This window comes from Somniosus microcephalus, chromosome 22 (assembly GCF_052327205.1).
Source record: "Somniosus microcephalus isolate GS21.2 chromosome 22, FLI_Smic_1.0, whole genome shotgun sequence".
In the NCBI taxonomy this organism is placed as follows: Eukaryota; Metazoa; Chordata; class Chondrichthyes; order Squaliformes; family Somniosidae; genus Somniosus; species Somniosus microcephalus.
The window spans coordinates 52,640,214-52,666,365 of NC_141008.1; the positions used below are offsets into that span (position 1 = coordinate 52,640,214).

A 26,152-nucleotide genomic window follows, 5' to 3' on the forward strand; every position below is an offset into this window, starting at 1 on the left:
TGGTCTCTGCCAGGGCAAGTCAGCTTCATAGAAATTTACAGCAAAGAAGGAGGCCATTCGACCCCTCGTGTCTGCGCCTGTCGAAAAAGAGCTATCCAAACTAATCCCACTTTCCAGCTCTTGGTCTGTAGCCTTGCAGTTTACGGCACTTCAAGTGCATATCCAAGTACTTTATAAATGTGATGAAGGTTTCTGCCTCTACCACCCTTTCAGGCAGTGAGTTCCAGATCCCCGCCACCCTCTGGGTGAAAAAGGTTCTCCTCAACTCCCCTCTAATCCTACCACCAATTACTTTAAATCTATGTTACCTGGTTATTGACCTCTTTGCTAAGGGAAATAGATCCTTCCTATCCACTCTATCCAGGCCCCTCATCATTTTATACACCTCAATTAAATCCATGTAGACTACATCAAATCTGCTACTCTCATCAACCCTCCTTGTCACCTCATCAGAAAATTCAGTCAAGTTAGTCAGACACGACCTTCCCTTAACAAATCCACGCTGACCGCCCTTGATTAATCCGTGCCTTTCTAAATAACAATTAATACTGTCCCTCAGATCCTACTATGCTCAAATAGCTCGCTGACGCTCATAGTCAGCAATCACACATGAATAATGGCCAATACTAGAGGCCGCTCGTCACCTCGAAGCCATATTTCAGTATCAATCACCCTCTCAGGTGAAGAGCACAGGTGATAAAGCATAATTGAATATTAAAATTACCTCAAATTATTACTGTAGCAGGCGAAAGTTAAATCAGTATTCCAGAATACTATATCCCTTAATATAAAAATATATGTTTATAATGTTAGAATTATTGATTGTTGAATGTGGTTTCATACATTGATGTAATTTAATTACCTTTGAAATTTTGTTAATAAACCTTGTGATTGAAGCAACACATCAGTTAATTTCCGTTTCTGAATAAAATCTGAGGTCCATTGCCATGTCGTTGCTTATCCACAATGTGACGACTCAGATTCAAACTGAGGTTGCCGCACCCACAATGCAAAGTACCAACCACTATATGATCACCACACGCTACATGAGACCTGACATCCTAGGGCCCAAAAGTATTCTAATGTAGAACCACATTTCCTGTTGTCTGGACAGCACGACGTGATCCTAATACAAAAGCCAAATACTGCGGATGCTGGAAATCTGAAATGAAAACAGAAAATGCTGGAAATACTCAGCAGGTCAGGCAGCATCTGTGGAGAGGGAAACAGAGTTACGGTTACAAGTCGATGACCTTTCGTCAGAACTAAGTGATCCTATAGTGCTTAATACTCTGCCTTGTGGTCTTTTTAATTGGAGTGACAACATTGGGCTTTTTTTGTTTTTCAAATAAACTGTACCTTCTTCCTAACAAAAACTGAAGGATCTTTAACAAAAGACAGCCGACATGTTGAAACATTAAGAATTCTGTTCTCCCATTGGCTCATTGATATTTCATATCCTTTTATGTAATATGGTTGAAATTTTGTTCTTAAAGCAAGACTCCTATCATCGAATAAAACCTAAGGTCCATTGCCTTGTCATTGCTTTTTCCACAATGCCGTGACTCGGATTCGAACCGAGGTTGCTGCGGCCACAACGCAGAGTACTAACCACTATACGATCACGGCGTGCTACATGGGCCCTGGTGGGCAAGCTCCCAAAATTATTCTAAAGTACAACAACAAAATAGTTTTAATTACTATTTGTGTCCAGTTCCTGTGCAGAAGAACCAGAAACTTTCCTGTTCTCCAGGCAGCACGTCATGATCCTATAGTGCTTAATACTCTGCCTTGTGGCCACACTACCCGGCTTTTTAATTGGAGGCACAGCGTTGGGCTTTGGTTTTATAATCACTGCACTTTCTTCTTAACACAAACTGAAGGATCGCTAACAATTCTGTTCTCCCATTGGCTCATTGAGCTTATCCAGTGAATAGCTAAGCCGTGCAAAACAGGAACGTTCCAGATTAGATCCTCATTTTGTGTTGTCTTAACTGGTCTCTGCCAGGGCAAGTCAGCTTCATAGAAATTTACAGCAAAGAAGGAGGCCATTCGACCCCTCGTGTCTGCGCCTGTCGAAAAAGAGCTATCCAAACTAATCCCACTTTCCAGCTCTTGGTCTGTAGCCTTGCAGTTTACGGCACTTCAAGTGCATATCCAAGTACTTTATAAATGTGATGAAGGTTTCTGCCTCTACCACCCTTTCAGGCAGTTAGTTCCAGATCCCCGCCACCCTCTGGAAAAAGGTTCTCCTCAACTCCCCTCTAATCCTACTACCAATTACTTTAAATCTATGTTACCTGGTTATTGACCTCTTTGCTAAGGGAAATAGATCCTTCCTATCCACTCTATCCAGGCCCCTCATCATTTTATACACCTCAATTAAATCCATGTAGACTACATCAAATCTGCTACTCTCATCAACCCTCCTTGTTACCTCATCAGAAAATTCAGTCAAGTTAGTCAGACACGACCTTCCCTTAACAAATCCACGCTGACCGCCCTTGATTAATCCGTGCCTTTCTAAATAACAATTAATACTGTCCCTCAGATCCTACTATGGTCAAATAGCTCGCTGACGCTCATAGTCAGCAATCACACATGAATAATGGCCAATACTAGAGGCCGCTCGTCACCTCGAAGCCATATTTCAGTATCAATCACCCTCTCAGGTGAAGAGCACAGGTGATAAAGCATAATTGAATATTAAAATTACCTCAAATTATTACTGTAGCAGGCGAAAGTTAAATCAGTATTCCAGAATACTATATCCCTTAATATAAAAATATATGTTTATAATGTTAGAATTATTGATTGTTGAATGTGGTTTCATACATTGATGTAATTTAATTACCTTTGAAATTTTGTTAATAAACCTTGTGATTGAAGCAACACATCAGTTAATTTCCGTTTCTGAATAAAATCTGAGGTCCATTGCCATGTCGTTGCTTATCCACAATGTGACGACTCAGATTCAAACTGAGGTTGCCGCACCCACAATGCAAAGTACCAACCACTATATGATCACCACACGAGACCTGACATCCTAGGGCCCAAAAGTATTCTAATGTAGAACCACATTTCCTGTTGTCTGGACAGCACGACGTGATCCTAATACAAAAGCCAAATACTGCGGATGCTGGAAATCTGAAATGAAAACAGAAAATGCTGGAAATACTCAGCAGGTCAGGCAGCATCTGTGGAGAGGGAAACAGAGTTACGGTTACAAGTCGATGACCTTTCGTCAGAACTAAGTGATCCTATAGTGCTTAATACTCTGCCTTGTGGTCTTTTTAATTGGAGTGACAACATTGGGCTTTTTTTGTTTTTCAAATAAACTGTACCTTCTTCCTAACAAAAACTGAAGGATCTTTAACAAAAGACAGCCGACATGTTGAAACATTAAGAATTCTGTTCTCCCATTGGCTCATTGATATTTCATATCCTTTTATGTAATACGGTTGAAATTTTGTTCTTAAAGCAAGACTCCTATCATCGAATAAAACCTAAGGTCCATTGCCTTGTCATTGCTTTTTCCGCAATGCCGTGACTCGGATTCGAACCGAGGTTGCTGCGGCCACAACGCAGAGTACTAACCACTATACGATCACGGCGTGCTACATGGGCTCTGGTGGCCAAGCCCCCAAAATTATTCTAAAGTACAACAACAAAATAGTTTTAATTACTATTTGTGTCCAGTTCCTGTGCAGAAGAACCAGAAACTTTCCTGTTCTCCAGGCAGCACGTCATGATCCTATAGTGCTTAATACTCTGCCTTGTGGCCACACTACACGGCTTTTTAATTGGAGGCACAGCGTTGGGCTTTGGTTTTATAATCACTGCACTTTCTTCTTAACACAAACTGAAGGATCGCTAACAATTCTGTTCTCCCATTGGCTCATTGAGCTTATCCAGTGAATAGCTAAGCCGTGCAAAACAGGAACGTTCCAGATTAGATCCTCATTTTGTGTTGTCTTAACTGGTCTCTGCCAGGGCAAGTCAGCTTCATAGAAATTTACAGCAAAGAAGGAGGCCATTCGACCCCTCGTGTCTGCGGCTGTCGAAAAAGAGCTATCCAAACTAATCCCACTTTCCAGCTCTTGGTCTGCAGCCTTGCAGTTTACGGCACTTCAAGTGCATATCCAAGTACTTTATAAATGTGATGAAGGTTTCTGCCTCTACCACCCTTTCAGGCAGTGAGTTCCAGATCCCCGCCACCCTCTGGGTGAAAAAGGTTCTCCTCAACGCCCCTCTAATCCTACTACCAATTACTTTAAATCTATGTTACCTGGTTATTGACCTCTTTGCTAAGGGAAATAGATCCTTCCTATCCACTCTATCCAGGCCCCTCATCATTTTATACACCTCAATTAAATCCATGTAGACTACATCAAATCTGCTACTCTCATCAACCCTCCTTGTTACCTCATCAGAAAATTCAGTCAAGTTAGTCAGACACGACCTTCCCTTAACAAATCCACGCTGACCGCCCTTGATTAATCCGTGCCTTTCTAAATAACAATTAATACTGTCCCTCAGATCCTACTATGGTCAAATAGCTCGCTGACGCTCATAGTCAGCAATCACACATGAATAATGGCCAATACTAGAGGCCGCTCGTCACCTCGAAGCCATATTTCAGTATCAATCACCCTCTCAGGTGAAGAGCACAGGTGATAAAGCATAATTGAATATTAAAATTACCTCAAATTATTACTGTAGCAGGCGAAAGTTAAATCAGTATTCCAGAATACTATATCCCTTAATATAAAAATATATGTTTATAATGTTAGAATTATTGATTGTTGAATGTGGTTTCATACATTGATGTAATTTAATTACCTTTGAAATTTTGTTAATAAACCTTGTGATTGAAGCAACACATCAGTTAATTTCCGTTTCTGAATAAAATCTGAGGTCCATTGCCATGTCGTTGCTTATCCACAATGTGACGACTCAGATTCAAACTGAGGTTGCCGCACCCACAATGCAAAGTACCAACCACTATATGATCACCACACGCTACATGAGACCTGACATCCTAGGGCCCAAAAGTATTCTAATGTAGAACCACATTTCCTGTTGTCTGGACAGCACGACGTGATCCTAATACAAAAGCCAAATACTGCGGATGCTGGAAATCTGAAATGAAAACAGAAAATGCTGGAAATACTCAGCAGGTCAGGCAGCATCTGTGGAGAGGGAAACAGAGTTACGGTTACAAGTCGATGACCTTTCGTCAGAACTAAGTGATCCTATAGTGCTTAATACTCTGCCTTGTGGTCTTTTTAATTGGAGTGACAACATTGGGCTTTTTTTGTTTTTCAAATAAACTGTACCTTCTTCCTAACAAAAACTGAAGGATCTTTAACAAAAGACAGCCGACATGTTGAAACATTAAGAATTCTGTTCTCCCATTGGCTCATTGATATTTCATATCCTTTTATGTAATACGGTTGAAATTTTGTTCTTAAAGCAAGACTCCTATCATCGAATAAAACCTAAGGTCCATTGCCTTGTCATTGCTTTTTCCACAATGCCGTGACTCGGATTCGAACCGAGGTTGCTGCGGCCACAACGCAGAGTACTAACCACTATACGATCACGGCGTGCTACATGGGCTCTGGTGGCCAAGCCCCCAAAATTATTCTAAAGTACAACAACAAAATAGTTTTAATTACTATTTGTGTCCAGTTCCTGTGCAGAAGAACCAGAAACTTTCCTGTTCTCCAGGCAGCACGTCATGATCCTATAGTGCTTAATACTCTGCCTTGTGGCCACACTACACGGCTTTTTAATTGGAGGCACAGCGTTGGGCTTTGGTTTTATAATCACTGCACTTTCTTCTTAACACAAACTGAAGGATCGCTAACAATTCTGTTCTCCCATTGGCTCATTGAGCTTATCCAGTGAATAGCTAAGCCGTGCAAAACAGGAACGTTCCAGATTAGATCCTCATTTTGTGTTGTCTTAACTGGTCTCTGCCAGGGCAAGTCAGCTTCATAGAAATTTACAGCAAAGAAGGAGGCCATTCGACCCCTCGTGTCTGCGCCTGTCGAAAAAGAGCTATCCAAACTAATCCCACTTTCCAGCTCTTGGTCTGCAGCCTTGCAGTTTACGGCACTTCAAGTGCATATCCAAGTACTTTATAAATGTGATGAAGGTTTCTGCCTCTACCACCCTTTCAGGCAGTGAGTTCCAGATCCCCGCCACCCTCTGGGTGAAAAAGGTTCTCCTCAACGCCCCTCTAATCCTACTACCAATTACTTTAAATCTATGTTACCTGGTTATTGACCTCTTTGCTAAGGGAAATAGATCCTTCCTATCCACTCTATCCAGGCCCCTCATCATTTTATACACCTCAATTAAATCCATGTAGACTACATCAAATCTGCTACTCTCATCAACCCTCCTTGTTACCTCATCAGAAAATTCAGTCAAGTTAGTCAGACACGACCTTCCCTTAACAAATCCACGCTGACCGCCCTTGATTAATCCGTGCCTTTCTAAATAACAATTAATACTGTCCCTCAGATCCTACTATGGTCAAATAGCTCGCTGACGCTCATAGTCAGCAATCACACATGAATAATGGCCAATACTAGAGGCCGCTCGTCACCTCGAAGCCATATTTCAGTATCAATCACCCTCTCAGGTGAAGAGCACAGGTGATAAAGCATAATTGAATATTAAAATTACCTCAAATTATTACTGTAGCAGGCGAAAGTTAAATCAGTATTCCAGAATACTATATCCCTTAATATAAAAATATATGTTTATAATGTTAGAATTATTGATTGTTGAATGTGGTTTCATACATTGATGTAATTTAATTACCTTTGAAATTTTGTTAATAAACCTTGTGATTGAAGCAACACATCAGTTAATTTCCGTTTCTGAATAAAATCTGAGGTCCATTGCCATGTCGTTGCTTATCCACAATGTGACGACTCAGATTCAAACTGAGGTTGCCGCACCCACAATGCAAAGTACCAACCACTATATGATCACCACACGAGACCTGACATCCTAGGGCCCAAAAGTATTCTAATGTAGAACCACATTTCCTGTTGTCTGGACAGCACGACGTGATCCTAATACAAAAGCCAAATACTGCGGATGCTGGAAATCTGAAATGAAAACAGAAAATGCTGGAAATACTCAGCAGGTCAGGCAGCATCTGTGGAGAGGGAAACAGAGTTACGGTTACAAGTCGATGACCTTTCGTCAGAACTAAGTGATCCTATAGTGCTTAATACTCTGCCTTGTGGTCTTTTTAATTGGAGTGACAACATTGGGCTTTTTTTGTTTTTCAAATAAACTGTACCTTCTTCCTAACAAAAACTGAAGGATCTTTAACAAAAGACAGCCGACATGTTGAAACATTAAGAATTCTGTTCTCCCATTGGCTCATTGATATTTCATATCCTTTTATGTAATACGGTTGAAATTTTGTTCTTAAAGCAAGACTCCTATCATCGAATAAAACCTAAGGTCCATTGCCTTGTCATTGCTTTTTCCGCAATGCCGTGACTCGGATTCGAACCGAGGTTGCTGCGGCCACAACGCAGAGTACTAACCACTATACGATCACGGCGTGCTACATGGGCTCTGGTGGCCAAGCCCCCAAAATTATTCTAAAGTACAACAACAAAATAGTTTTAATTACTATTTGTGTCCAGTTCCTGTGCAGAAGAACCAGAAACTTTCCTGTTCTCCAGGCAGCACGTCATGATCCTATAGTGCTTAATACTCTGCCTTGTGGCCACACTACACGGCTTTTTAATTGGAGGCACAGCGTTGGGCTTTGGTTTTATAATCACTGCACTTTCTTCTTAACACAAACTGAAGGATCGCTAACAATTCTGTTCTCCCATTGGCTCATTGAGCTTATCCAGTGAATAGCTAAGCCGTGCAAAACAGGAACGTTCCAGATTAGATCCTCATTTTGTGTTGTCTTAACTGGTCTCTGCCAGGGCAAGTCAGCTTCATAGAAATTTACAGCAAAGAAGGAGGCCATTCGACCCCTCGTGTCTGCGGCTGTCGAAAAAGAGCTATCCAAACTAATCCCACTTTCCAGCTCTTGGTCTGCAGCCTTGCAGTTTACGGCACTTCAAGTGCATATCCAAGTACTTTATAAATGTGATGAAGGTTTCTGCCTCTACCACCCTTTCAGGCAGTGAGTTCCAGATCCCCGCCACCCTCTGGGTGAAAAAGGTTCTCCTCAACGCCCCTCTAATCCTACTACCAATTACTTTAAATCTATGTTACCTGGTTATTGACCTCTTTGCTAAGGGAAATAGATCCTTCCTATCCACTCTATCCAGGCCCCTCATCATTTTATACACCTCAATTAAATCCATGTAGACTACATCAAATCTGCTACTCTCATCAACCCTCCTTGTTACCTCATCAGAAAATTCAGTCAAGTTAGTCAGACACGACCTTCCCTTAACAAATCCACGCTGACCGCCCTTGATTAATCCGTGCCTTTCTAAATAACAATTAATACTGTCCCTCAGATCCTACTATGGTCAAATAGCTCGCTGACGCTCATAGTCAGCAATCACACATGAATAATGGCCAATACTAGAGGCCGCTCGTCACCTCGAAGCCATATTTCAGTATCAATCACCCTCTCAGGTGAAGAGCACAGGTGATAAAGCATAATTGAATATTAAAATTACCTCAAATTATTACTGTAGCAGGCGAAAGTTAAATCAGTATTCCAGAATACTATATCCCTTAATATAAAAATATATGTTTATAATGTTAGAATTATTGATTGTTGAATGTGGTTTCATACATTGATGTAATTTAATTACCTTTGAAATTTTGTTAATAAACCTTGTGATTGAAGCAACACATCAGTTAATTTCCGTTTCTGAATAAAATCTGAGGTCCATTGCCATGTCGTTGCTTATCCACAATGTGACGACTCAGATTCAAACTGAGGTTGCCGCACCCACAATGCAAAGTACCAACCACTATATGATCACCACACGCTACATGAGACCTGACATCCTAGGGCCCAAAAGTATTCTAATGTAGAACCACATTTCCTGTTGTCTGGACAGCACGACGTGATCCTAATACAAAAGCCAAATACTGCGGATGCTGGAAATCTGAAATGAAAACAGAAAATGCTGGAAATACTCAGCAGGTCAGGCAGCATCTGTGGAGAGGGAAACAGAGTTACGGTTACAAGTCGATGACCTTTCGTCAGAACTAAGTGATCCTATAGTGCTTAATACTCTGCCTTGTGGTCTTTTTAATTGGAGTGACAACATTGGGCTTTTTTTGTTTTTCAAATAAACTGTACCTTCTTCCTAACAAAAACTGAAGGATCTTTAACAAAAGACAGCCGACATGTTGAAACATTAAGAATTCTGTTCTCCCATTGGCTCATTGATATTTCATATCCTTTTATGTAATACGGTTGAAATTTTGTTCTTAAAGCAAGACTCCTATCATCGAATAAAACCTAAGGTCCATTGCCTTGTCATTGCTTTTTCCACAATGCCGTGACTCGGATTCGAACCGAGGTTGCTGCGGCCACAACGCAGAGTACTAACCACTATACGATCACGGCGTGCTACATGGGCTCTGGTGGCCAAGCCCCCAAAATTATTCTAAAGTACAACAACAAAATAGTTTTAATTACTATTTGTGTCCAGTTCCTGTGCAGAAGAACCAGAAACTTTCCTGTTCTCCAGGCAGCACGTCATGATCCTATAGTGCTTAATACTCTGCCTTGTGGCCACACTACACGGCTTTTTAATTGGAGGCACAGCGTTGGGCTTTGGTTTTATAATCACTGCACTTTCTTCTTAACACAAACTGAAGGATCGCTAACAATTCTGTTCTCCCATTGGCTCATTGAGCTTATCCAGTGAATAGCTAAGCCGTGCAAAACAGGAACGTTCCAGATTAGATCCTCATTTTGTGTTGTCTTAACTGGTCTCTGCCAGGGCAAGTCAGCTTCATAGAAATTTACAGCAAAGAAGGAGGCCATTCGACCCCTCGTGTCTGCGCCTGTCGAAAAAGAGCTATCCAAACTAATCCCACTTTCCAGCTCTTGGTCTGCAGCCTTGCAGTTTACGGCACTTCAAGTGCATATCCAAGTACTTTATAAATGTGATGAAGGTTTCTGCCTCTACCACCCTTTCAGGCAGTGAGTTCCAGATCCCCGCCACCCTCTGGGTGAAAAAGGTTCTCCTCAACGCCCCTCTAATCCTACTACCAATTACTTTAAATCTATGTTACCTGGTTATTGACCTCTTTGCTAAGGGAAATAGATCCTTCCTATCCACTCTATCCAGGCCCCTCATCATTTTATACACCTCAATTAAATCCATGTAGACTACATCAAATCTGCTACTCTCATCAACCCTCCTTGTTACCTCATCAGAAAATTCAGTCAAGTTAGTCAGACACGACCTTCCCTTAACAAATCCACGCTGACCGCCCTTGATTAATCCGTGCCTTTCTAAATAACAATTAATACTGTCCCTCAGATCCTACTATGGTCAAATAGCTCGCTGACGCTCATAGTCAGCAATCACACATGAATAATGGCCAATACTAGAGGCCGCTCGTCACCTCGAAGCCATATTTCAGTATCAATCACCCTCTCAGGTGAAGAGCACAGGTGATAAAGCATAATTGAATATTAAAATTACCTCAAATTATTACTGTAGCAGGCGAAAGTTAAATCAGTATTCCAGAATACTATATCCCTTAATATAAAAATATATGTTTATAATGTTAGAATTATTGATTGTTGAATGTGGTTTCATACATTGATGTAATTTAATTACCTTTGAAATTTTGTTAATAAACCTTGTGATTGAAGCAACACATCAGTTAATTTCCGTTTCTGAATAAAATCTGAGGTCCATTGCCATGTCGTTGCTTATCCACAATGTGACGACTCAGATTCAAACTGAGGTTGCCGCACCCACAATGCAAAGTACCAACCACTATATGATCACCACACGAGACCTGACATCCTAGGGCCCAAAAGTATTCTAATGTAGAACCACATTTCCTGTTGTCTGGACAGCACGACGTGATCCTAATACAAAAGCCAAATACTGCGGATGCCGGAAATCTGAAATGAAAACAGAAAATGCTGGAAATACTCAGCAGGTCAGGCAGCATCTGTGGAGAGGGAAACAGAGTTACGGTTACAAGTCGATGACCTTTCGTCAGAACTAAGTGATCCTATAGTGCTTAATACTCTGCCTTGTGGTCTTTTTAATTGGAGTGACAACATTGGGCTTTTTTTGTTTTTCAAATAAACTGTACCTTCTTCCTAACAAAAACTGAAGGATCTTTAACAAAAGACAGCCGACATGTTGAAACATTAAGAATTCTGTTCTCCCATTGGCTCATTGATATTTCATATCCTTTTATGTAATACGGTTGAAATTTTGTTCTTAAAGCAAGACTCCTATCATCGAATAAAACCTAAGGTCCATTGCCTTGTCATTGCTTTTTCCGCAATGCCGTGACTCGGATTCGAACCGAGGTTGCTGCGGCCACAACGCAGAGTACTAACCACTATACGATCACGGCGTGCTACATGGGCTCTGGTGGCCAAGCCCCCAAAATTATTCTAAAGTACAACAACAAAATAGTTTTAATTACTATTTGTGTCCAGTTCCTGTGCAGAAGAACCAGAAACTTTCCTGTTCTCCAGGCAGCACGTCATGATCCTATAGTGCTTAATACTCTGCCTTGTGGCCACACTACCCGGCTTTTTAATTGGAGGCACAGCGTTGGGCTTTGGTTTTATAATCACTGCACTTTCTTCTTAACACAAACTGAAGGATCGCTAACAATTCTGTTCTCCCATTGGCTCATTGAGCTTATCCAGTGAATAGCTAAGCCGTGCAAAACAGGAACGTTCCAGATTAGATCCTCATTTTGTGTTGTCTTAACTGGTCTCTGCCAGGGCAAGTCAGCTTCATAGAAATTTACAGCAAAGAAGGAGGCCATTCGACCCCTCGTGTCTGCGCCTGTCGAAAAAGAGCTATCCACACTAATCCCACTTTCCAGCTCTTGGTCTGCAGCCTTGCAGTTTACGGCACTTCAAGTGCATATCCAAGTACTTTATAAATGTGATGAAGGTTTCTGCCTCTACCACCCTTTCAGGCAGTGAGTTCCAGATCCCCGCCACCCTCTGGGTGAAAAAGGTTCTCCTCAACTCCCCTCTAATCCGACTACCAATTACTTTAAATCTATTTTACCTGGTTATTGACCTCTTTGCTAAGGGAAATAGATCCTTCCTATCCACTCTATCCAGGCCCCTCATCATTTTATACACCTCAATTAAATCCATGTAGACTACATCAAATCTGCTACTCTCATCAACCCTCCTTGACACCTCATCAGAAAATTCAGTCAAGTTAGTCAGACACGACCTTCCCTTAACAAATCCACGCTGACCGCCCTTGATTAATCCGTGCCTTTCTAAATAACAATTAATACTGTCCCTCAGATCCTACTATGCTCAAATAGCTCGCTGACGCTCATAGTCAGCAATCACACATGAATAATGGCCAATACTAGAGGCCGCTCGTCACCTCGAAGCCATATTTCAGTATCAATCACCCTCTCAGGTGAAGAGCACAGGTGATAAAGCATAATTGAATATTAAAATTACTTCAAATTATTACTGTAGCAGGCGAAAGTTAAATCAGTATTCCAGAATACTATATCCCTTAATATAAAAATATATGTTTATAATGTTAGAATTATTGATTGTTGGATGTGGTTTCATACATTGATGTAATTTAATTACCTTTGAAATTTTGTTAATAAACCTTGTGATTGAAGCAACACATCAGTTAATTTCCGTTTCTGAATAAAATCTGAGGTCCATTGCCATGTCGTTGCTTATCCACAATGTGACGACTCAGATTCAAACTGAGGTTGCCGCACCCACAATGCAAAGTACCAACCACTATATGATCACCACACGCTACATGAGACCTGACATCCTAGGGCCCAAAAGTATTCTAATGTAGAACCACATTTCCTGTTGTCTGGACAGCACGACGTGATCCTAATACAAAAGCCAAATACTGCGGATGCTGGAAATCTGAAATGAAAACAGAAAATGCTGGAAATACTCAGCAGGTCAGGCAGCATCTGTGGAGAGGGAAACAGAGTTACGGTTACAAGTCGATGACCTTTCGTCAGAACTAAGTGATCCTATAGTGCTTAATACTCTGCCTTGTGGTCTTTTTAATTGGAGTGACAACATTGGGCTTTTTTTGTTTTTCAAATAAACTGTACCTTCTTCCTAACAAAAACTGAAGGATCTTTAACAAAAGACAGCCGACATGTTGAAACATTAAGAATTCTGTTCTCCCATTGGCTCATTGATATTTCATATCCTTTTATGTAATACGGTTGAAATTTTGTTCTTAAAGCAAGACTCCTATCATCGAATAAAACCTAAGGTCCATTGCCTTGTCATTGCTTTTTCCGCAATGCCGTGACTCGGATTCGAACCGAGGTTGCTGCGGCCACAACGCAGAGTACTAACCACTATACGATCACGGCGTGCTACATGGGCTCTGGAGGCCAAGCCCCCAAAATTATTCTAAAGTACAACAACAAAATAGTTTTAATTACTATTTGTGTCCAGTTCCTGTGCAGAAGAACCAGAAACTTTCCTGTTCTCCAGGCAGCACGTCATGATCCTATAGTGCTTAATACTCTGCCTTGTGGCCACACTACACGGCTTTTTAATTGGAGGCACAGCGTTGGGCTTTGGTTTTATAATCACTGCACTTTCTTCTTAACACAAACTGAAGGATCGCTAACAATTCTGTTCTCCCATTGGCTCATTGAGCTTATCCAGTGAATAGCTAAGCCGTGCAAAACAGGAACGTTCCAGATTAGATCCTCATTTTGTGTTGTCTTAACTGGTCTCTGCCAGGGCAAGTCAGCTTCATAGAAATTTACAGCAAAGAAGGAGGCCATTCGACCCCTCGTGTCTGCGGCTGTCGAAAAAGAGCTATCCAAACTAATCCCACTTTCCAGCTCTTGGTCTGCAGCCTTGCAGTTTACGGCACTTCAAGTGCATATCCAAGTACTTTATAAATGTGATGAAGGTTTCTGCCTCTACCACCCTTTCAGGCAGTGAGTTCCAGATCCCCGCCACCCTCTGGGTGAAAAAGGTTCTCCTCAACGCCCCTCTAATCCTACTACCAATTACTTTAAATCTATGTTACCTGGTTATTGACCTCTTTGCTAAGGGAAATAGATCCTTCCTATCCACTCTATCCAGGCCCCTCATCATTTTATACACCTCAATTAAATCCATGTAGACTACATCAAATCTGCTACTCTCATCAACCCTCCTTGTTACCTCATCAGAAAATTCAGTCAAGTTAGTCAGACACGACCTTCCCTTAACAAATCCACGCTGACCGCCCTTGATTAATCCGTGCCTTTCTAAATAACAATTAATACTGTCCCTCAGATCCTACTATGGTCAAATAGCTCGCTGACGCTCATAGTCAGCAATCACACATGAATAATGGCCAATACTAGAGGCCGCTCGTCACCTCGAAGCCATATTTCAGTATCAATCACCCTCTCAGGTGAAGAGCACAGGTGATAAAGCATAATTGAATATTAAAATTACCTCAAATTATTACTGTAGCAGGCGAAAGTTAAATCAGTATTCCAGAATACTATATCCCTTAATATAAAAATATATGTTTATAATGTTAGAATTATTGATTGTTGAATGTGGTTTCATACATTGATGTAATTTAATTACCTTTGAAATTTTGTTAATAAACCTTGTGATTGAAGCAACACATCAGTTAATTTCCGTTTCTGAATAAAATCTGAGGTCCATTGCCATGTCGTTGCTTATCCACAATGTGACGACTCAGATTCAAACTGAGGTTGCCGCACCCACAATGCAAAGTACCAACCACTATATGATCACCACACGCTACATGAGACCTGACATCCTAGGGCCCAAAAGTATTCTAATGTAGAACCACATTTCCTGTTGTCTGGACAGCACGACGTGATCCTAATACAAAAGCCAAATACTGCGGATGCTGGAAATCTGAAATGAAAACAGAAAATGCTGGAAATACTCAGCAGGTCAGGCAGCATCTGTGGAGAGGGAAACAGAGTTACGGTTACAAGTCGATGACCTTTCGTCAGAACTAAGTGATCCTATAGTGCTTAATACTCTGCCTTGTGGTCTTTTTAATTGGAGTGACAACATTGGGCTTTTTTTGTTTTTCAAATAAACTGTACCTTCTTCCTAACAAAAACTGAAGGATCTTTAACAAAAGACAGCCAACATGTTGAAACATTAAGAATTCTGTTCTCCCATTGGCTCATTGATATTTCATATCCTTTTATGTAATATGGTTGAAATTTTGTTCTTAAAGCAAGACTCCTATCATCGAATAAAACCTAAGGTCCATTGCCTTGTCATTGCTTTTTCCGCAATGCCGTGACTCGGATTCGAACCGAGGTTGCTGCGGCCACAACGCAGAGTACTAACCACTATACGATCACGGCATGCTACATGGGCCCTGGTGGGCAAGCTCCCAAAATTATTCTAAAGTACAACAACAAAATAGTTTTAATTACTATTTGTGTCCAGTTCCTGTGCAGAAGAACCAGAAACTTTCCTGTTCTCCAGGCAGCACGTCATGATCCTATAGTGCTTAATACTCTGCCTTGTGGCCACACTACCCGGCTTTTTAATTGGAGGCACAGCGTTGGGCTTTGGTTTTATAATCACTGCACTTTCTTCTTAACACAAACTGAAGGATCGCTAACAATTCTGTTCTCCCATTGGCTCATTGAGCTTATCCAGTGAATAGCTAAGCCGTGCAAAACAGGAACGTTCCAGATTAGATCCTCATTTTGTGTTGTCTTAACTGGTCTCTGCCAGGGCAAGTCAGCTTCATAGAAATTTACAGCAAAGAAGGAGGCCATTCGACCCCTCGTGTCTGCGCCTGTCGAAAAAGAGCTATCCACACTAATCCCACTTTCCAGCTCTTGGTCTGCAGCCTTGCAGTTTACGGCACTTCAAGTGCATATCCAAGTACTTTATAAATGTGATGAAGGTTTCTGCCTCTACCACCCTTTCAGGCAGTGAGTTCCAGATCCCCGCCACCCTCTGGGTGAAAAAGGTTCTCCTCAACTCCCCTCTAATCCGACTACCAATTACTTTAAATCTATTTTACCTGGTTATTGACCTCTTTGCTAAGGGAAATAGATCCTTCCTATCCACTCTATCCAGGCCCCTCATCATTTTATACACCTCAATTAAATCCATGTAGACTACATCAAATCTGCTACTCTCATCAACCCTCCTTGTCACCTCATCAGAAAATTCAGTCAAGTTAGTCAGACACGACCTTCCCTTAACAAATCCACGCTGACCGCCCTTGATTAATCCGTGCCTTTCTAAATAACAATTAATACTGTCCCTCAGATCCTACTATGGTCAAATAGCTCGCTGACGCTCATAGTCAGCAATCACACATGAATAATGGCCAATACTAGAGGCCGCTCGTCACCTCGAAGCCATATTTCAGTATCAATCACCCTCTCAGGTGAAGAGCACAGGTGATAAAGCATAATTGAATATTAAAATTACTTCAAATTATTACTGTAGCAGGCGAAAGTTAAATCAGTATTCCAGAATACTATATCCCTTAATATAAAAATATATGTTTATAATGTTAGAATTATTGATTGTTGGATGTGGTTTCATACATTGATGTAATTTAATTACCTTTGAAATTTTGTTAATAAACCTTGTGATTGAAGCAACACATCAGTTAATTTCCGTTTCTGAATAAAATCTGAGGTCCATTGCCATGTCGTTGCTTATCCACAATGTGACGACTCAGATTCAAACTGAGGTTGCCGCACCCACAATGCAAAGTACCAACCACTATATGATCACCACACGCTACATGAGACCTGACATCCTAGGGCCCAAAAGTATTCTAATGTAGAACCACATTTCCTGTTGTCTGGACAGCACGACGTGATCCTAATACAAAAGCCAAATACTGCGGATGCTGGAAATCTGAAATGAAAACAGAAAATGCTGGAAATACTCAGCAGGTCAGGCAGCATCTGTGGAGAGGGAAACAGAGTTACGGTTACAAGTCGATGACCTTTCGTCAGAACTAAGTGATCCTATAGTGCTTAATACTCTGCCTTGTGGTCTTTTTAATTGGAGTGACAACATTGGGCTTTTTTTGTTTTTCAAATAAACTGTACCTTCTTCCTAACAAAAACTGAAGGATCTTTAACAAAAGACAGCCGACATGTTGAAACATTAAGAATTCTGTTCTCCCATTGGCTCATTGATATTTCATATCCTTTTATGTAATATGGTTGAAATTTTGTTCTTAAAGCAAGACTCCTATCATCGAATAAAACCTAAGGTCCATTGCCTTCTCATTGCTTTTTCCACAATGCCGTGACTCGGATTCGAACCGAGGTTGCTGCGGCCACAACGCAGAGTACTAACCACTATACGATCACGGCGTGCTACATGGGCTCTGGTGGGCAAGCCCCCAAAATTATTCTAAAGTACAACAACAAAATAGTTTTAATTACTATTTGTGTCCAGTTCCTGTGCAGAAGAACCAGAAACTTTCCTGTTCTCCAGGCAGCACGTCATGATCCTATAGTGCTTAATACTCTGCCTTGTGGCCACACTACCCGGCTTTTTAATTGGAGGCACAGCGTTGGGCTTTGGTTTTATAATCACTGCACTTTCTTCTTAACACAAACTGAAGGATCGCTAACAATTCTGTTCTCCCATTGGCTCATTGAGCTTATCCAGTGAATAGCTAAGCCGTGCAAAACAGGAACGTTCCAGATTAGATCCTCATTTTGTGTTGTCTTAACTGGTCTCTGCCAGGGCAAGTCAGCTTCATAGAAATTTACAGCAAAGAAGGAGGCCATTCGACCCCTCGTGTCTGCGCCTGTCGAAAAAGAGCTATCCAAACTAATCCCACTTTCCAGCTCTTGGTCTGCAGCCTTGCAGTTTACGGCACTTCAAGTGCATATCCAAGTACTTTATAAATGTGATGAAGGTTTCTGCCTCTACCACCCTTTCAGGCAGTGAGTTCCAGATCCCCGCCACCCTCTGGGTGAAAAAGGTTCTCCTCAACGCCCCTCTAATCCTACTACCAATTACTTTAAATCTATGTTACCTGGTTATTGACCTCTTTGCTAAGGGAAATAGATCCTTCCTATCCACTCTATCCAGGCCCCTCATCATTTTATACACCTCAATTAAATCCATGTAGACTACATCAAATCTGCTACTCTCATCAACCCTCCTTGTCACCTCATCAGAAAATTCAGTCAAGTTAGTCAGACACGACCTTCCCTTAACAAATCCACGCTGACCGCCCTTGATTAATCCGTGCCTTTCTAAATAACAATTAATACTGTCCCTCAGATCCTACTATGGTCAAATAGCTCGCTGACGCTCATAGTCAGCAATCACACATGAATAATGGCCAATACTAGAGGCCGCTCGTCACCTCGAAGCCATATTTCAGTATCAATCACCCTCTCAGGTGAAGAGCACAGGTGATAAAGCATAATTGAATATTAAAATTACTTCAAATTATTACTGTAGCAGGCGAAAGTTAAATCAGTATTCCAGAATACTATATCCCTTAATATAAAAATATATGTTTATAATGTTAGAATTATTGATTGTTGAATGTGGTTTCATACATTGATGTAATTTAATTACCTTTGAAATTTTGTTAATAAACCTTGTGATTGAAGCAACACATCAGTTAATTTCCGTTTCTGAATAAAATCTGAGGTCCATTGCCATGTCGTTGCTTATCCACAATGTGACGACTCAGATTCAAACTGAGGTTGCCGCACCCACAATGCAAAGTACCAACCACTATATGATCACCACACGCTACATGAGACCTGACATCCTAGGGCCCAAAAGTATTCTAATGTAGAACCACATTTCCTGTTGTCTGGACAGCACGACGTGATCCTAATACAAAAGCCAAATACTGCGGATGCTGGAAATCTGAAATGAAAACAGAAAATGCTGGAAATACTCAGCAGGTCAGGCAGCATCTGTGGAGAGGGAAACAGAGTTACGGTTACAAGTCGATGACCTTTCGTCAGAACTAAGTGATCCTATAGTGCTTAATACTCTGCCTTGTGGTCTTTTTAATTGGAGTGACAACATTGGGCTTTTTTTGTTTTTCAAATAAACTGTACCTTCTTCCTAACAAAAACTGAAGGATCTTTAACAAAAGACAGCCGACATGTTGAAACATTAAGAATTCTGTTCTCCCATTGGCTCATTGATATTTCATATCCTTTTATGTAATATGGTTGAAATTTTGTTCTTAAAGCAAGACTCCTATCATCGAATAAAACCTAAGGTCCATTGCCTTGTCATTGCTTTTTCCGCAATGCCGTGACTCGGATTCGAACCGAGGTTGCTGCGGCCACAACGCAGAGTACTAACCACTATACGATCACGGCGTGCTACATGGGCTCTGGTGGGCAAGCCCCCAAAATTATTCTAAAGTACAACAACAAAATAGTTTTAATTACTATTTGTGTCCAGTTCCTGTGCAGAAGAACCAGAAACTTTCCTGTTCTCCAGGCAGCACGTCATGATCCTATAGTGCTTAATACTCTGCCTTGTGGCCACACTGCACGGCTTTTTAATTGGAGGCACAGCGTTGGGCTTTGGTTTTATAATCACTGCACTTTCTTCTTAACACAAACTGAAGGATCGCTAACAATTCTGTTCTCCCATTGGCTCATTGAGCTTATCCAGTGAATAGCTAAGCCGTGCAAAACAGGAACGTTCCAGATTAGATCCTCATTTTGTGTTGTCTTAACTGGTCTCTGCCAGGGCAAGTCAGCTTCATAGAAATTTACAGCAAAGAAGGAGGCCATTCGACCCCTCGTGTCTGCGCCTGTCGAAAAAGAGCTATCCAAACTAATCCCACTTTCCAGCTCTTGGTCTGTAGCCTTGCAGTTTACGGCACTTCAAGTGCATATCCAAGTACTTTATAAATGTGATGAAGGTTTCTGCCTCTACCACCCTTTCAGGCAGTGAGTTCCAGATCCCCGCCACCCTCTGGGTGAAAAAGGTTCTCCTCAACTCCCCTCTAATCCTACTACCAATTACTTTAAATCTATGTTACCTGGTTATTGACCTCTTTGCTAAGGGAAATAGATCCTTCCTATCCACTCTATCCAGGCCCCTCATCATTTTATACACCTCAATTAAATCCATGTAGACTACATCAAATCTGCTACTCTCATCAACCCTCCTTGTCACCTCATCAGAAAATTCAGTCAAGTTAGTCAGACATGACCTTCCCTTAACAAATCCACGCTGACCGCCCTTGATTAATCCATGCCTTTCTAAATAACAATTAATACTGTCCCTCAGATCCTACTATGGTCAAATAGCTCGCTGACGCTCATAGTCAGCAATCACACATGAATAATGGCCAATACTAGAGGCCGCTCGTCACCTCGAAGCCATATTTCAGTATCAATCACCCTCTCAGGTGAAGAGCACAGGTGATAAAGCATAATTGAATATTAAAATTACCTCAAATTATTACTGTAGCAGGCGAAAGTTAAATCAGTATTCCAGAATACTATATCCCTTAATATAAAAATATATGTTTATAATGTTAGAATTATTGATTGTTGGATGTGGTTTCATACATTGATGTAATTTAATTACCTTTGAAATTTTGTTAATAAACCTTGTGATTGAAGCAACACATCAGTTAATTTCCGTTTCTGAATAAAATCTGAGGTCCATTGCCATGTCGTTGCTTATCCACAATGTGACGACTCAGATTCAAACTGAGGTTGCTGCACCCACAATGCAAAGTACCAACCACTATATGATCACCACACGCTACATGAGACCTGACATCCTAGGGCCCAAAAGTATTCTAATGTAGAACCACATTTCCTGTTGTCTGGACAGCACGACGTGATCCTAATACAAAAGCCAAATACTGCGGATGCTGGAAATCTGAAATGAAAACAGAAAATGCTGGAAATACTCAGCAGGTCAGGCAGCATCTGTGGAGAGGGAAACAGAGTTACGGTTACAAGTCGATGACCTTTCGTCAGAACTAAGTGATCCTATAGTGCTTAATACTCTGCCTTGTGGTCTTTTTAATTGGAGTGACAACATTGGGCTTTTTTTGTTTTTCAAATAAACTGTACCTTCTTCCTAACAAGAACTGAAGGATCTTTAACAAAAGACAGCCGACATGTTGAAGCATTAAGAATTCTGTTCTCCCATTGGCTCATTGATATTTCATATCCTTTTATGTAATATGGTTGAAATTTTGTTCTTAAAGCAAGACTCCTATCATCGAATAAAACCTAAGGTCCATTGCCTTGTCATTGCTTTTTCCGCAATGCCGTGACTCGGATTCGAACCGAGGTTGCTGCGGCCACAACGCAGAGTACTAACCACTATACGATCACGGCGTGCTACATGGGCTCTGGTGGGCAAGCCCCCAAAATTATTCTAAAGTACAACAACAAAATAGTTTTAATTACTATTTGTGTCCAGTTCCTGTGCAGAAGAACCAGAAACTTTCCTGTTCTCCAGGCAGCACGTCATGATCCTATAGTGCTTAATACTCTGCCTTGTGGCCACACTACACGGCTTTTTAATTGGAGGCACAGCGTTGGGCTTTGGTTTTATAATCACTGCACTTTCTTCTTAACACAAACTGAAGGATCGCTAACAATTCTGTTCTCCCATTGGCTCATTGAGCTTATCCAGTGAATAGCTAAGCCGTGCAAAACAGGAACGTTCCAGATTAGATCCTCATTTTGTGTTGTCTTAACTGGTCTCTGCCAGGGCAAGTCAGCTTCATAGAAATTTACAGCAAAGAAGGAGGCCATTCGACCCCTCGTGTCTGCGCCTGTCGAAAAAGAGCTATCCAAACTAATCCCACTTTCCAGCTCTTGGTCTGTAGCCTTGCAGTTTACGGCACTTCAAGTGCATATCCAAGTACTTTATAAATGTGATGAAGGTTTCTGCCTCTACCACCCTTTCAGGCAGTGAGTTCCAGATCCCCGCCACCCTCTGGGTGAAAAAGGTTCTCCTCAACTCCCCTCTAATCCTACTACCAATTACTTTAAATCTATGTTACCTGGTTATTGACCTCTTTGCTAAGGGAAATAGATCCTTCCTATCCACTCTATCCAGGCCCCTCATCATTTTATACACCTCAATTAAATCCATGTAGACTACATCAAATCTGCTACTCTCATCAACCCTCCTTGTCACCTCATCAGAAAATTCAGTCAAGTTAGTCAGACATGACCTTCCCTTAACAAATCCACGCTGACCGCCCTTGATTAATCCATGCCTTTCTAAATAACAATTAATACTGTCCCTCAGATCCTACTATGGTCAAATAGCTCGCTGACGCTCATAGTCAGCAATCACACATGAATAATGGCCAATACTAGAGGCCGCTCGTCACCTCGAAGCCATATTTCAGTATCAATCACCCTCTCAGGTGAAGAGCACAGGTGATAAAGCATAATTGAATATTAAAATTACCTCAAATTATTACTGTAGCAGGCGAAAGTTAAATCAGTATTCCAGAATACTATATCCCTTAATATAAAAATATATGTTTATAATGTTAGAATTATTGATTGTTGGATGTGGTTTCATACATTGATGTAATTTAATTACCTTTGAAATTTTGTTAATAAACCTTGTGATTGAAGCAACACATCAGTTAATTTCCGTTTCTGAATAAAATCTGAGGTCCATTGCCATGTCGTTGCTTATCCACAATGTGACGACTCAGATTCAAACTGAGGTTGCTGCACCCACAATGCAAAGTACCAACCACTATATGATCACCACACGCTACATGAGACCTGACATCCTAGGGCCCAAAAGTATTCTAATGTAGAACCACATTTCCTGTTGTCTGGACAGCACGACGTGATCCTAATACAAAAGCCAAATACTGCGGATGCTGGAAATCTGAAATGAAAACAGAAAATGCTGGAAATACTCAGCAGGTCAGGCAGCATCTGTGGAGAGGGAAACAGAGTTACGGTTACAAGTCGATGACCTTTCGTCAGAACTAAGTGATCCTATAGTGCTTAATACTCTGCCTTGTGGTCTTTTTAATTGGAGTGACAACATTGGGCTTTTTTTGTTTTTCAAATAAACTGTACCTTCTTCCTAACAAGAACTGAAGGATCTTTAACAAAAGACAGCCGACATGTTGAAGCATTAAGAATTCTGTTCTCCCATTGGCTCATTGATATTTCATATCCTTTTATGTAATATGGTTGAAATTTTGTTCTTAAAGCAAGACTCCTATCATCGAATAAAACCTAAGGTCCATTGCCTTGTCATTGCTTTTTCCGCAATGCCGTGACTCGGATTCGAACCGAGGTTGCTGCGGCCACAACGCAGAGTACTAACCACTATACGATCACGGCGTGCTACATGGGCTCTGGTGGGCAAGCCCCCAAAATTATTCTAAAGTACAACAACAAAATAGTTTTAATTACTATTTGTGTCCAGTTCCTGTGCAGAAGAACCAGAAACTTTCCTGTTCTCCAGGCAGCACGTCATGATCCTATAGTGCTTAATACTCTGCCTTGTGGCCACACTACACGGCTTTTTAATTGGAGGCACAGCGTTGGGCTTTGGTTTTATAATCACTGCACTTTCTTCTTAACACAAACTGAAGGATCGCTAACAATTCTGTTCTCCCATTGGCTCATTGAGCTTATCCAGTGAATAGCTAAGCCGTGCAAAACAGGAACGTTCCAGATTAGATCCTCATTTTGTGTTGTCTTAACTGGTCTCTGCCAGGGCAAGTCAGCTTCATAGAAATTTACAGCAAAGAAGGAGGCCATTCGACCCCTCGTGTCTGCGCCTGTCGAAAAAGAGCTATCCAAACTAATCCCACTTTCCAGCTCTTGGTCTGTAGCCTTGCAGTTTACGGCACTTCAAGTGCATATCCAAGTACTTTATAAATGTGATGAAGGTTTCTGCCTCTACCACCCTTTCAGGCAGTGAGTTCCAGATCCCCGCCACCCTCTGGGTGAAAAAGGTTCTCCTCAACTCCCCTCTAATCCTACCACCAATTACTTTAAATCTATGTTACCTGGTTATTGACCTCTTTGCTAAGGGAAATAGATCCTTCCTATCCACTCTATCCAGGCCCCTCATCATTTTATACACCTCAATTAAATCCATGTAGACTACATCAAATCTGCTACTCTCATCAACCCTCCTTGTCACCTCATCAGAAAATTCAGTCAAGTTAGTCAGACACAACCTTCCCTTAACAAATCCACGCTGACCGCCCTTGATTAATCCGTGCCTTTCTAAATAACAATTAATACTGTCCCTCAGATCCTACTATGGTCAAATAGCTCGCTGACGCTCATAGTCAGCAATCACACATGAATAATGGCCAATACTAGAGGCCGCTCGTCACCTCGAAGCCATATTTCAGTATCAATCACCCTCTCAGGTGAAGAGCACAGGTGATAAAGCATAATTGAATATTAAAATTACCTCAAATTATTACTGTAGCAGGCGAAAGTTAAATCAGTATTCCAGAATACTATATCCCTTAATATAAAAATATATGTTTATAATGTTAGAATTATTGATTGTTGAATGTGGTTTCATACATTGATGTAATTTAATTACCTTTGAAATTTTGTTAATAAACCTTGTGATTGAAGCAACACATCAGTTAATTTCCGTTTCTGAATAAAATCTGAGGTCCATTGCCATGTCGTTGCTTATCCACAATGTGACGACTCAGATTCAAACTGAGGTTGCCGCACCCACAATGCAAAGTACCAACCACTATATGATCACCACACGCTACATGAGACCTGACATCCTAGGGCCCAAAAGTATTCTAATGTAGAACCACATTTCCTGTTGTCTGGACAGCACGACGTGATCCTAATACAAAAGCCAAATACTGCGGATGCTGGAAATCTGAAATGAAAACAGAAAATGCTGGAAATACTCAGCAGGTCAGGCAGCATCTGTGGAGAGGGAAACAGAGTTACGGTTACAAGTCGATGACCTTTCGTCAGAACTAAGTGATCCTATAGTGCTTAATACTCTGCCTTGTGGTCTTTTTAATTGGAGTGACAACATTGGGCTTTTTTTGTTTTTCAAATAAACTGTACCTTCTTCCTAACAAAAACTGAAGGATCTTTAACAAAAGACAGCCGACATGTTGAAACATTAAGAATTCTGTTCTCCCATTGGCTCATTGATATTTCATATCCTTTTATGTAATATGGTTGAAATTTTGTTCTTAAAGCAAGACTCCTATCATCGAATAAAACCTAAGGTCCATTGCCTTGTCATTGCTTTTTCCACAATGCCGTGACTCGGATTCGAACCGAGGTTGCTGCGGCCACAACGCAGAGTACTAACCACTATACGATCACGGCGTGCTACATGGGCCCTGGTGGGCAAGCTCCCAAAATTATTCTAAAGTACAACAACAAAATAGTTTTAATTACTATTTGTGTCCAGTTCCTGTGCAGAAGAACCAGAAACTTTCCTGTTCTCCAGGCAGCACGTCATGATCCTATAGTGCTTAATACTCTGCCTTGTGGCCACACTACCCGGCTTTTTAATTGGAGGCACAGCGTTGGGCTTTGGTTTTATAATCACTGCACTTTCTTCTTAACACAAACTGAAGGATCGCTAACAATTCTGTTCTCCCATTGGCTCATTGAGCTTATCCAGTGAATAGCTAAGCCGTGCAAAACAGGAACGTTCCAGATTAGATCCTCATTTTGTGTTGTCTTAACTGGTCTCTGCCAGGGCAAGTCAGCTTCATAGAAATTTACAGCAAAGAAGGAGGCCATTCGACCCCTCGTGTCTGCGCCTGTCGAAAAAGAGCTATCCAAACTAATCCCACTTTCCAGCTCTTGGTCTGTAGCCTTGCAGTTTACGGCACTTCAAGTGCATATCCAAGTACTTTATAAATGTGATGAAGGTTTCTGCCTCTACCACCCTTTCAGGCAGTTAGTTCCAGATCCCCGCCACCCT

At 41.2% G+C, this 26,152-nt stretch overlaps 13 non-coding genes across 13 annotated transcripts; all 13 read right to left on the reverse strand.

The window, feature by feature from the left end:
- Nucleotides 1-1,557: 1,557 nt before the first annotated feature.
- Nucleotides 1,558-1,629, reverse strand: trnah-gug (transfer RNA histidin (anticodon GUG)). The gene has a single exon. It is a non-coding gene; the product is annotated as a tRNA-His (tRNA).
- Nucleotides 1,630-3,542: 1,913 nt separating this feature from the next.
- On the reverse strand, nt 3,543-3,614 carry trnah-gug (transfer RNA histidin (anticodon GUG)). The gene has a single exon. It is a non-coding gene; the product is annotated as a tRNA-His (tRNA).
- Nucleotides 3,615-5,537: 1,923 nt separating this feature from the next.
- On the reverse strand, nt 5,538-5,609 carry trnah-gug (transfer RNA histidin (anticodon GUG)). The gene has a single exon. It is a non-coding gene; the product is annotated as a tRNA-His (tRNA).
- Nucleotides 5,610-7,525: 1,916 nt separating this feature from the next.
- Nucleotides 7,526-7,597, reverse strand: trnah-gug (transfer RNA histidin (anticodon GUG)). Its single transcript has one exon. It is a non-coding gene; the product is annotated as a tRNA-His (tRNA).
- Nucleotides 7,598-9,520: 1,923 nt separating this feature from the next.
- On the reverse strand, nt 9,521-9,592 carry trnah-gug (transfer RNA histidin (anticodon GUG)). Its single transcript has one exon. It is a non-coding gene; the product is annotated as a tRNA-His (tRNA).
- A 1,916-nt stretch (nt 9,593-11,508) lies between these two features.
- On the reverse strand, nt 11,509-11,580 carry trnah-gug (transfer RNA histidin (anticodon GUG)). Its single transcript has one exon. It is a non-coding gene; the product is annotated as a tRNA-His (tRNA).
- A 1,923-nt stretch (nt 11,581-13,503) lies between these two features.
- Nucleotides 13,504-13,575, reverse strand: trnah-gug (transfer RNA histidin (anticodon GUG)). Its single transcript has one exon. It is a non-coding gene; the product is annotated as a tRNA-His (tRNA).
- A 1,923-nt stretch (nt 13,576-15,498) lies between these two features.
- Nucleotides 15,499-15,570, reverse strand: trnah-gug (transfer RNA histidin (anticodon GUG)). Its single transcript has one exon. It is a non-coding gene; the product is annotated as a tRNA-His (tRNA).
- A 1,923-nt stretch (nt 15,571-17,493) lies between these two features.
- On the reverse strand, nt 17,494-17,565 carry trnah-gug (transfer RNA histidin (anticodon GUG)). Its single transcript has one exon. It is a non-coding gene; the product is annotated as a tRNA-His (tRNA).
- A 1,923-nt stretch (nt 17,566-19,488) lies between these two features.
- Nucleotides 19,489-19,560, reverse strand: trnah-gug (transfer RNA histidin (anticodon GUG)). The gene has a single exon. It is a non-coding gene; the product is annotated as a tRNA-His (tRNA).
- Nucleotides 19,561-21,483: 1,923 nt separating this feature from the next.
- On the reverse strand, nt 21,484-21,555 carry trnah-gug (transfer RNA histidin (anticodon GUG)). Its single transcript has one exon. It is a non-coding gene; the product is annotated as a tRNA-His (tRNA).
- A 1,923-nt stretch (nt 21,556-23,478) lies between these two features.
- Nucleotides 23,479-23,550, reverse strand: trnah-gug (transfer RNA histidin (anticodon GUG)). The gene has a single exon. It is a non-coding gene; the product is annotated as a tRNA-His (tRNA).
- Nucleotides 23,551-25,473: 1,923 nt separating this feature from the next.
- Nucleotides 25,474-25,545, reverse strand: trnah-gug (transfer RNA histidin (anticodon GUG)). The gene has a single exon. It is a non-coding gene; the product is annotated as a tRNA-His (tRNA).
- Between the last annotated feature and the right edge of the window lie 607 nt (nt 25,546-26,152).